The sequence below is a fragment of the Cupressus sempervirens genome, chromosome 11 (genome assembly GCF_028749045.1).
Source record: "Cupressus sempervirens isolate cs-2001-9-10 chromosome 11, ASM2874904v1, whole genome shotgun sequence".
Classification (NCBI taxonomy): domain Eukaryota; kingdom Viridiplantae; phylum Streptophyta; class Pinopsida; order Cupressales; family Cupressaceae; genus Cupressus; species Cupressus sempervirens.
Genome location: NC_143128.1, coordinates 819,075,388 through 819,088,682, shown reverse-complemented (window position 1 = coordinate 819,088,682; position 13,295 = coordinate 819,075,388).

Sequence of the window (13,295 nt, the reverse complement as noted above, 5' to 3'; positions counted from 1 at the left end):
TGGAATTAATAGTCTTATGTAGAATCTCCTAGTTTAGTACATACTACATTGTATTATATAAATTCTTTCACAAACAGTCCTTATTGCTCCTAATATGGTAGATCATTAGAAGTGATCATTTGTAAGCCTTAATAGGCCAACTTTATACTATAGTACTAAAGTTTGTGGGTATCATCCCCACCCTAGTTTTACTTTCTATTTTGAAGGTTTATGGGTTACCAATTATTGTGTCAAGTGTTATGTATGTTTTATTACTTTTAGTTTTCCATGCATGCAATTAGATCAAATTAGTTTATTAGGATTAATTGGTGAACTAAAGTTAAAGTTTTATTGGTTCCTGATTCACCCCTCAGTCACTGAGCCTTCTCTACATTTCCAACAATTGGTATCAAAGCATTTGGTTCTCATATCAGAAGTTTAGTAGCTTGAGAAAAGATCAATGAAAATGGAAGTGTACAAATTAGAAAAAGTCATTGAAAATGAAAAGTTAGATCTATATATTGCCATGGATCAATTCAAGAAACTAAAGGAGAAACTCTCTAAATCCTTGTAAAGAAGGAAAGAACTAGAAGCATAGATGAATGACAATCTCCACATAGAAGAAATAATTGAAGATATTTTCCATGACAAAAATTTAGATGAATTTGATGCAAAAATTAAACATTTACTTGAACATAATGTCATTCTATAAGAAGAAGTTAGAAAACTAAAAAGAGAACAAGAAATTCAGTTAGTTAGAATGTGTGAAGACATGGAACAAAAGGACATAGAAGAAGAAGAGAAAAGATTGCTAACTAAAAAGATGTAAGAAAAGGATAATGAAATTCAACACCAATCTCTTAAGAAAAAAAATTTGATAAATCAACTAAATAATGCAAATCAAGAGCTTATCAACTTGAGGATAGATAATGCAAGATTACGGAATGACCTTAGCATAGAAAGGAAAACCAATGAAAGAATATTGAAATCTCAAGAAAGAATGAATCAATTGGACAAGAAAGCTCAATTCAAACAAAAACAAAAAGTTGGAGTAGGCTATATAGATAAAGGTGAATTATCACAACAAGGAGCTCAGAAGAAGAAAAGACCTACATGAAATCATTGTGGAATGATAGGGCATACATCAAACAAGTGTTGGAGCAATGGTAAATCAAAATTCATTGGAAAATGCTATAGTTGTAACCAAAAAGGTCATAGAGAAAGTAAATGCACAAAGAAAACCAAGTTTGAAGGAAAATATTTAAATTCAAACAAACAAGAGCACAAATATTTAGAATGCAAAACCAAGAAATGGAACCCAACAGAACAAATTGTGAAATCTATCATTTCTTAAGATTATAACATATGGTGCAAAGGCCACTTATGTGGTGAGCATGGACACATTGGAGCAAATTGCATGAGAACTCACATGAGGAAACAAGACCCTACAAAGACTTGTTTAATATGTAAAGAACTTGGTTATCTAGCCAAGAACTATATGAACCTAGCTACAATTGAAGATGAAAAGAAAGAAAAGGCTAACAATATTAGAAGTCAAATGAGGAAACAATGGGTAAATGAATCTCCAATGAATGCAAGCCAAATTCATGAGAATTTTGACACCCAAGTCAATGAATTGGGTGATTCAACTATTTCAAGCGAATTATCCTTGGAGATTATTGGAACTATGATTTAAAGAAACATTTTACATCAATTCTAGTCAATAAGAAAGATGAACCAAATCAACATAATAGATATATTGGGATCATTGAGGGTGTTTCAGTATCTTAGACCTTACTGAGTGAAGTCAAGAAAAGTTAGCCCTAACTAAGCTTTACTGAGTTTGGAGACCTAACTGAACTTGGATGTAGATGGCATCTACAGAGTTGAAGACAAAGGTAATAGCTGAGCTTCTCATGCATGCTGAGTTAATAGGCTATTACCGCGATATCTATAGTATGATGCATTTATGGTGACTTAGAGACAAATTTTTGATCAAAAGTTAGGAATCAAACACTTTATTTTTCACTATGATTTCAAGAATGAATAGAGCAGAGTGATCTTGAGCCCTTAAGTGATTTAGAGTAATTTAGAGAAAATTTGTCAAAGATTATTCATTATCACTGAGCATAATGACATCCTCATCAAGAAACAAAGTCAAAATGGATCTAAGATGTTAGTAAGGAATGTTGTGCTTGTAGACCCAAAGTTTAACCTCAATCCTATGATTTTGGATAAATTAGACCTAGTCAGTGTACACTCATAGATTCCACCAAAGGTACTATTAATACATGATATTAGATCCTTCTATCATTATTTAATTTAGGAACTGGGAACTTTAGAGATGAATCAAGCATATGAATTAATGTGTGTGGAATGCCTAGAGTTACCTAGGTAAAACCTCTTGGATATAAGGTGAATATTGATGATACTAAGGACATCATAGAGGCTCTTGTTAATAAGCATGTAGACCCCAAAGAACCTTATTTTGGAACCTTTGAAGAAGAAGAAAACTAGGATCTCACTTGAGATCAAGATTCCTCAAATTATTAAGAGAGGAAGGAAGAAGGTAGAAAAGATTAAGAAGGAGAAACAAGGTTAAATCTTTCCTTTACCACTAGCAAACCCACTAGATCAATGAAGAAGCTCAAACTTCAAGATGAAGAAGAAGATGAAGAAGAATAACATTAGATAATATTCAAAATGTCTACTCCAACCTTTGAAGAAAGACTAAAGTGACTCAAAGGAGGAGGTATGGAAGAATTTAAATTTCTTAACTATGAAACTAGAAATAAAGAACATAAGAAAATAGAAGAAGCCTTATTTGAAAAAATGGAAAAGTGGAAATACTCTCTGAGTGAACTAAGTAGTAAGCTTCATGATATTCCACTTAAGGTATTATAACATTCTTAGGATAATGCAATAATGATTTCCAAGGACATCAATTATCAAACCTTGAGAAAAGTAATGTCAGACATGTTAGACAAAGAAGTGAAGGAGGCACTGAAAAAACATGAACAAACATTAATCCCCGAGTTTAATGCATTCTTAATTTTGTCAAATGATATTGAATCTGTTGTGTAATCCAATACAAATGCATGGAAGAAAATTTATGGGTTGAATGTTCCAAAGCCCACTAAAGAAGTTCAGATAGATAATGTAAATGATGATGAGGAGTGCTGAGAAAATATTAATACAAGTATGAGAATGTGTTTCAATCATTATTTTGTCACTGATGTCAAACCTGCTACTTTTTGGTAAGAAAACTACTTAATTGATTTGAGTACTATCATTTTTTTGATTGTTGAAGAGGATTTGATCAAATGAGATAACAAGAGAACTTGGAGGAAAGGTTGATTTATGGTATGAAAAAGGAGTACAAATATCAGTTAAGATAGTGATGATATAGTGTATTGATTATCTACTTAAGGTTACAAGGGTTGGATACACTGATTAAGTCTAGAAGAACAAGTAAGAAGGACTAAATCTGCAAGCTTGATCGAGTGCACACTAGGTGCCGCAAAAAGTTAGTGCAAGCCAAGCATAGAATCAGTTGGAGCCAAGCAAAGTGATGATTCACTATATGCCAAGTGAACTTAGTGTAAGCCAAGTAAAGTTTAGTTGATGTCTAGCATCATTAAAATTTAATGTTTACCGACTTAACTAGTTGATGATGAGTGGAAGAACAATATGGAAGTCGAGTGACAACATGTTGATGTCAAGTGCCAGTATTCATGTTAAATCATAGATTTGATGAATCTATGTTGACTATTTTGTTTTCTTGAATTGTGTGAAGTTGTGGAAGATAACTATGATGAGTTGGTGGCATAGAGTTCAAGATAAACTATTTTGTGGAAAATTCAAGGAGGATTGCAGAAGAAGTTTCTAGAGGAATTAAATGAAAAAGTTGATAGACTCATTGTATCCTACCTAGTCCTACCTAACCCTAAAATGGATAATTGTGGTGAAATGACATAATATTTTAAGTCTCTATTTATAGAGAGAGCTAGTTAGAAGCAAATGTTGTTATGTGCAAGAACCTAAGGAACACAAGGATTCTAGGGTATTGCTTCATTCAGTGTCCAAACATAAGAGACTGATATTGGAAAGAAAATTAACAAGGCTTAAGAGTATGAATGCTTAAAGGTTAAACAAGCTATTAGAGATGAAGTGTGTGAAAGCCAAGTAGAATGGAGGACTAAAATAGAGATCTATAATCTATGAGTGAGTTGTAATTTTTTATCATATCATGCCTTACTATTACTCTCTAATCATTATATCATTACAAGGTAAATCCTTTGGATTAAGGTTGACCTAACTATCATTTGTAAATCCTTTAACTGGGTGACATTCCAAGTGAATAATCTAAAACCCTCTAACAAGACTCACTCCTAACAAGGTGATTAAAATCCTCTAACTAGGTCACATTCAACAATGTGTATTATAACCTTTAACAGGGTTGGCTTTTTATAAAGCATCACTTCAGAAGAGTGAGAATTAGTAACATGAAACTAATGATTTTTCCCAAATTGGATTTTCATGTAAAATCCATGTGTCAAATGTGTTATTGAATCTTTTATATTTCATTTTTATATTTATCTAAAGTTTTTTTGACCTAGGATAGTAACCTACAAAATTTAAGTATTGTATGATCTAATGGATACATGCATAATAAGGTTTTGTGGATATGTGTTCATTAAGCTATGAAAAAAATTATTTGTACATTTGGACCTTTGATAACTGATTCACCCCCCTATCAATTATTCTAAAGAATTCCAACAATTGGTATCAGAGCCATTTGCTTAAGAGGACTAGTTTGAAGGTACTAGATGCAAAAGATCAAGATGTCAAAAAGAGAGGTACCCAAGCTTAACAAGGAGAACTTCCCTGCATGGTAAATTTTTATGAAGCTACACCTAGGACATCTTGGAGATCATGCACAATTCGCCATAATCACTAAACATGTTGATCCTATTGGAGTCCTAACTATCAATGATCTAAAAAAGAAGAAAGAACACAATCAAGTAATGTTGAAGATTGCCTCTACCCTAAGTTATGTTGAGTTTGATGAGATTAAGGATTGTGACTTTGCAAAGAAGATGTGGGATACTATATGCACTATTAATGGAGGAGACACAAATGTCTTGAGACCCAAATCTAAAAGTATTAGAGGTAAGTTTGATGACATGAGGATGCAAGAAGGTGAGAATGTTACCCAATATTTCTCTAGAATAAAAGATGTTCTTAATGCTATAAGAGGAGATAATGTTATTATTGATGATGATAATATATTGAGAAAAGTATTGAGAACACTACTTCCCATCTATGCTATTAGATTTTATGTCATATAAGAACTGAGATGTATACTAGGTTCAAATCTAACTTTGGAAGGTTTCATAGGTATGCTCACTACCTTTGAGCTCTCAAATATTGATAACTTCAAACCTAAAAATGTTGAATATGCTTGTAGAGATAAATTATCATTAAAGGATCCTAAGGAGAAGAAGAAATAGGTAAATATGTTTCTAGTGAAAGTGATACAAATGAAGAGGATGTAGAAAAACTTGAAAAATTTCTAGCAAGGAGATTTCATAGAGGCAAAGGTAAATTCAAAGGTAAGTTACCTATCATGTATTTTAATTGCAATGATGTTGGTCATATTGCTGCTAGATGTCTAGAGAAGAAGAAAAATAGGAGTGGAGACAAATACAAAAATTAAAAAGATGAGGACAACAAATATTACAAAGGCAAAGGCAAGAAGTCTTGCTACATTGCATAAGAGGAAAATAGAGATGGATCTTATGATCATGAAGATGAAGTGGTGTATGTTGTGATGAAGAATGATTCTAATGAGGATGAGGCAACTATACTAGTGTCTTGTGTGAGCAAAAATGATATATGGATCATTAATAGTGGGTGTTCACATCACATGACTAGAGATAAAAGTAAGTTTATTACCCTAAATTATTATGATTGATATAGTGTAAGGTTTGGTAATGATGCACCCTATCTGATAAAAGGAAAAGGATCTATCAAACTCATAGAAAGAATTTTGTGTGATAATGCTTATATATTGAGTGACTTAACTACATTTTGTTGAGTGTGTCACAATTGAATAGTTTAGGTTGTAAGGTTGAGTTTGAGAACAAGATAGCTAATATCTATGATATTGATGGGAAACTAAGTGGGAAAGGTGATCAAACTAGAGATAATATATTTTATGTTGATATGAATGATGCTACTTGTCTTGTTGTAGAGTTTGATGATGTGTGGTTGTGGCACAATAGGTTATGTCATGTTAACTTTGCTAACTTAGTGAGTATATGTAACATGAGAAGAGATAGAGGTTTGCCTAAATTGGAGAAAACTAACAACATAATTTGCAAACAATGTCAATTAGGCAAAATAGAAAAATCTAGTTTTAAGAGTAAGACTTACAACTCTAAAGGAACTTTGAAGATTGTTCATACTAACTTGTGTGGACCAATTAATGTGCAAAGATACAAAGGTGATGAGTACATTATCCTATGTGTTGATGATTATTCTAGAATGATGACAATTATGTTTCTAAAATAAAAATCTGATGCTTTCCAAATGTTTAAGTGGTACTTATTGAGAGTTGAGAAGAAGAGAAAAATCTTCAAATGTCTGAGATTTGATAGAGGTGGAGAATTTACATCGAATGAGTTTGAGATGTTTTTTAATGACAAAGGAATCAAATGATAGACATCTGCACCTAAGGCCCCTCCACAAAATGAGATTGCTAGAAGAAGGAACAAATCTATAATGGACTATATTAGGAAACTCATGATGGAGAAGAATGTTTCTTTGAAATACTAGAGAGAGGTAGTAAGTAGAATTATCTATACCTTGAATTATGTGAAAGTCAAGAAAGGTACTCATTCAACACCTTTGAATTATGATCTAGATACTCACCAATACAAAATATTTTAAGGTATTTGGAAGCAAGTGTCACATTTTTAAAGATTTTATGAATGGTAAACTAGATGCTAAAAGTAAAGAAGGTATATTCCTTAGCTATTACACTAGAAGTAAAGCTTATAAGTGTTTAAATAGTAACACTAGTAAAGTTATGGAAATTGCAAATGTGAAATTTGATGAATATACAGAGGTACATGAGGCTGAACCTATGAAGGAATTAAAGGAATACAAATCTTTTTTATACTTTTATGAAGGTATGCATCCTGATGAAGATGTTATAAATCAATAGCAATTTTCAATGATTTTTGACTCACAAACAATGAATGTTGAGCTACATTTAGGAACTAAGCTACAGTAAAGTGTTGAGTTGTAGACTAAAGTTGAGCCAAATTCTAATTTTGAGATTAGTGTACATGAAAGAAATGTTGGATTACATAATAGAGAAGTAAATAGTGATTCATAGGTTGTTAGACCTAATGAGGAAAGTAGAGAAGAACCAAGATTGTCAAAATATGTTAAAAGACATTACCCTACTAAACAAATTATTGGAGATAGAGATGTTAGACTAATGATAAGGAACATGCTGAGAAGTAATACATGTGTTTTGAGCATTCATGAGCCTAAGTTAGTGAAAGATGCCTTAAAAAATGTGGACTGGAGTAAAGCCATGAAAGAAGATATTAAACTGATTGAGAAGAATAGGACATTGACTCTAGTTCTTAGACTAGAAGAAAAGAATGTGATTGGAACAAAGTGGGTGTACAAAAAGAAGTTAGATGAAAATGGTGAAGTCACAAGGAATAAAACAAGATCAATTTGTAATGGGTATGCACAAGAAGAAGGGATAGACTATGGAGAAACATTTTCCCCTATTGCAATATTGGAAGGAGTAAGAACTCTGCTTGCTTACTCTTCATACAAAGGTTTCAAAGTTTATCAAATGGATGTGAAATTTACATTTTTGAATAGCATATTAGAAGAAGAGGTCTATATAGAACAACCATAAGGATATGTTGATGCTAATAACAAAAAAATGGTATGTAGACTACACAAAGATTTATATGGTTTAAAGAAATTCCCAAGAGCATGGTATGAAAGGCTTTACAACTATCTTGTGAAGACTAGATTTGAAAAGGATGATGATAACAACAATCTATACTTGAAGACAAAAGGAGTTAATGGTATTTTTCTAGCTGAAATTTTTGTTGATGATATCATATTTGGAGGTCAAGATGGATTATGTAAGGACTTTGCAAATGAAATGAAGAAAGAATTTGAGATGTCTATGTTTGGAGAGATCAAGTTCTTTGTTGGTTTGCAAGTATATCAGATGAAATATGGTATATACATCATCCAATCTAAGTATGCAAAGGAAATATTCAAAACTTTTAGATTAGAATGTTCTGAATTAGTTAGCACACCTATGATGACAAGACACAAGTTGTCAAAGAATGATGATTCAACTAATGTGAATCAAACTTGTACAAATCTATGATTGGAAAATTGAAGTATGTAGTGCATAATAGACCTATCATTGCATTATATGTTGGGATTTTTGCAAGATTCTCTACTAATCCTAAGGAGAATCATTTGATGGCTATTAAGAGAATTATGAGATATCTGAAAGGAACATAAGACTATTGTCTATACTACAAGAAAAATGAGAAATTTGAGTTGAGAGCCTACACTAATGTTGATTGGGCTAGAGACATTGATGATAGAAAGAGTACTAATGGAGGAGCATTTTCATTAAGATAGAGGTTGGCCACCTGGACCAGTAAGAAATAAAATTGCATATCTCAATATAATGTTGAAGTTGAATACATGGTTGCTATAGTAAATTGAACATGATATGGATCAAATAGCTTCTCAAAGATATGAAAGAAGAAATCACTAAACCTATGATACTCTATTGTGATAATACAAGTGCTACAAATAAATCAAAGAACCCTATCATTACCACAATGACTAAGAACATTGCAAACAAGTATCATTACTTGAGAGATTTAATTCAAGACAAAGAAATGAAGATGGAATATATGAATGCAAAAGAGTAGATAGCTAACATCTTCACCAAAACATTACCTAAGGATGCTCATTAGTATCTAAGAGGTAAACTAGGTGTGATACCCCTATCCAAAGCTACTTAATAAGAATGAGCAGTACCCTACATCATGTTGCCCCACTTTTCACCCTATAAACATTTTACAAAAGTGGAAAATTTTGTGTCTTAGTTAAGCCTAGGTATGTTTGGATCTAGTTTTAATTCCCCATAGGTGAAAAGAGTCTGTATCAGATTTTCCATCTTTCCCTTCTCCCACATTTCATGGCCAGGTGGTTTTCTTTGATGTTGTGAGTTTATGGGTAGCTTAGTACCTAATTCAATGGGGACTCTTGCAACATGTGAAGGTTATTCACAAAGTTGGGCTTGTTCATGACTTATCATGTTTTCAATGAAAGAAGGAAGCTTGTAGAAAATTGAGCATCGCCTTCTCCTCAGTGAGTTTTCAACCCATGAAGGTGATTTTCTATGAAGAGAAATAAATAATGTTTATGAGCCTATATAAGAAGATAATGAGCTATTTTATGGAAAATCCCTATTTTCATTACAAAATTCTACCTTGGGAAATATTTAGGATTCATCATGACATTCAGAATCATCTTAAGTGGAAAACTCAAAAATGATTTCTCCCCAATGGGCTTTTGACCCATGAAGTCCATTTTTTGCCAAAGGTAATTGTAAAGGAAAGAAATAGGCAAGTGGGCCCCTTTTTGATTTTCACAGTCCTTTCAAGATTTTTCAAACCCAAAGGAAATATTAATTCAAAGGATAAAGTTTAAAGGAAAGCCTGGGTAGAAAATGGGAATCATCTTCTCCTGGGCGAGTTTGCAACCCATGAGGACGATTTTTTGCATTCAAGAGAAAATCAACTTTGTAAGCAGATTGGGCCTATAAATTGCAACAAAAAATCTTAAGATGATAATGGAAACAATCTAACCATTGTAGGAAAGGTATACTGAGCAAAACTCAATTAGGCAAATATTTCCTTACGAGGTACTCTATTCATAATTCTCTGAAACTTAATGGAAAACATAAAAGTAAGTATGAAAGAAAAGAAATTTACCATTGGGCCAACAAAAATAGTGGAAAGACATCAAAATATCCATTAGAAGCTCCTACATTTACTATTTCGATGGATTTATCCTTAAATTCATTTGTGTGGCACGAATCCTAAAGATTAATGGATGAATTGAGACTCCTATATCGATGGAAACATAACAATTATTCAAGCTACTACTTTTTCTTGAACTGTTATTCTATTAAATTGTACAACACTTTCAAAAAGTCTATATTTGTGAATTCAATATCCTGTTCTTCATCTAGATTCAAAATTTCAATTTATTTCATTCTCGGACAGAATGGCAACCATATTTGTGAGGTTTGATGGGATAAATAGAATCAAGTCCACATTGTAGAATTTCAAGGATACTTCACTCTATTTTTATGATATGAAAAATTTCCAAAGGAGGTTCATTATATGAAAGCCCTACTATCTATTGCCCCCACCCTGCTGCCCTAGGTAGGGGCTGTTTGCTTTTGCATGCATAAAGCAGATGGAGTTTTTGAGTCACTTGTTGGGGTGGTTGGATGTGCGCTGGAAGACTAGTTGGGAACCAAGCTGGTATCAGCGCTGCTCAACCGGCCTAGGCAATCCATTTCGATGAACCCTGCCTAGTCCTTTGATTCTCGATTGGCCTGCAAAAGCTCTTCTACAGTTGTTAGGTCTGTTGCTGGCTACGCTGCTTACTATAAGGTGAGGCACCCCTACCTTTTCTATTTATAGAGAAATTGGTTCCCCCTACAGTAGAAAAATGCACTCGCTCTCTAACAAGCTCTCAAACTTATAGGGATGCCTATTGGATGCCTAGCCTATAATTGGTGTTGCTTATGCTTTCGGGCCATAGAATTGTAGGGCGGCCATAGAATTGTAGGGGCCTGGTCAATTTGGGAAGCTTAAACTACTGAGACTAATGGTGTTTTCTCTACAAGATGCCCTACCCCCTACCATACCTAACCTAAAAATTCTAGCGGGGATGGATAGTTGGCTGGCTAGCTGGCTATAATAGTAGAGTAGGGTAGGTATTTAGAATATTAGGGAGATTATTGTAGGGCCCATACCATATGCCGGGGTCCCCCCCATCCCATACTATACCTAACCTACCATCAATTATAGCCCATCCACCATAAAATTATAGGCCATATCCCATAAAATTTTAGGCTACCTATCCTAACCTAAAAATTATAGCCCTGGCCATAAAATTTTAGGCGCCCATAAAATGGCTAGGGCCCATACCCATAAAATTTTAGGCTAGGGGGGGGCCATAAAATGGCTAGGGGGCTAGGCTAGGGATAGGACACCCCATACCCATATGCCGGGGTCCCCCCCCCCCCCCCCCCCCATATAGATAATTGATAATTATTATAGGCTACCCCATACCCATATGTCGGGTTCCTTTTAGGCTAGGGGCTAGGGGCTAGGGGCTAGGGGCTAGGGGCCCCCATAAAATTATAGGTTCTCCCTATACCTTAAAATAGCCGGGGGCCCATAAAATTCTAGGTTCTATTATTATAAGGGGAAAGGGGTATATTATTGTGAATCCGTCCAATGTTGATTGCATAGGGGCTCCACTCGCCCTACAACTATAGTAGTGCCTTTTTCCTAGAGCGGCAAAAAAGATGTAACATTGCCAAAGCTGGGTAGGTAGGGGGGAGGAAGGATAGGTGGAAGAGACTCCACCTGGCTATGAATAGTAGGGGCCCTTCTTCATTCAGCTACATCCCCCTGCATACCCCCAGGGAAGGGGAAGGACCATGGTAGGGGGGTTGGGTGGCATCATTCTAGTAGGTTTATGCCATGGCAGCCCTATAGTCCCCACCCATGTTACGTATAGAATCGCCTTTGAACTATAGTTCCCGTTCTATGCCTACAATTCTATGGGGGGTCATGCATGATAATAGAAACCTTTGCACAACAACAACTTTTGATCGGAGGAGTTGGGGGGGTAGTCATATGAGCCAGATGAATGCCTTCATTAAAATAGTAGGGCCCCTACAATTAATCTACCTCTGCATGCACCACCAATTCAGCCTCCCGAGAACTATTGTCAGGTGGCCCTACTATCTATAGGCTAGCTAGCTAGCCCCCCTCTTTATTATTGTAGGGCTAGACTAGATTCGGCGATTTTATACGCAACATGCCTACGGGTGGGAGAGAAAAGAGAAAGAGAGGGAGGGCATCAATGAATTCTATACGTAACATGCCTACTATAGTTCAGGTGGGAGACACTAGCTAATCTATCGCATCAACACATTCTATACGTAACAGGGGGCCCCTACCCCCTACTATTTATAAGGGCTGGGTAGGCCTTCCACCCGAAGGTATTGGTATTATCGGCCGATTGGCCTATAATTGATAGTTGGTTGGGCCTATCCACCCTATATAGTGAGTGATGATGTTTCAGAGTACAGTGAGCGAGTCTGCATTTGTACCACGTCCTCGGCACTAAGGAAAGCAACAATAGCAAATTAATCAACCAATTAGATAGGACAAGAATATTATAGGTGTTTGGCTCTCAGATCAATAGGGGCGGGCACCGGCCTTAGGGGCTCCTAAATAGATTATTGTATCTGCGAAGCGCCGGTAAGGCGTTCTCACCTATCCCACCTTTCGGTTGAATCATGGAGGTGCACCCCTCAACTATGATTCGCTTGTTCTAGGGATGAAATGCAATCACTATTAGTTTGCAGCCGCTCACTGTACCCCCCTACTCTATAAAGGGAGGGTTCCTGATAGGATCAGCTATATAAATACCCCACTTCATTCTGGTTCACTCCATACTATTTAAATAAGGCACTTCATTCTTAGTCAGCACCCTTTCATCTACCCCACCCCCCATTTTTTTCCTATAGAGTAAAGGTCCCTTTCCCCTTGGGGCTATAGATGGGGCGGGCTCGCTAACTAGATTGTATTGGATTGGGTGGATTTTCTTGCTCCACCATTATAGATTTAAGCACATGCCCCTTTGCATCTCTACCCACGCAATAATACTAGATCACCCACAGAAAGATAGGGGGCCCATTGTGCATCTTCAACTTGCATGCAGCTTCGAAACGGTCGGGACTAGACTTTCCTTCCCATTCTCTTGGTATCTGGTTGATCTAATTAGAATGGTGGTTAGTCAATCATAGCCGTGTCTATAAGAAATTTTTTTATCATGTTACTGAAGTGAAGTATGCCCTACTATTCTAAGTAAGGCGTAAGTTTTCCCCTATTAGAATAGTAGGGCTAGTCAAGTCATGGTATGCGTTGACA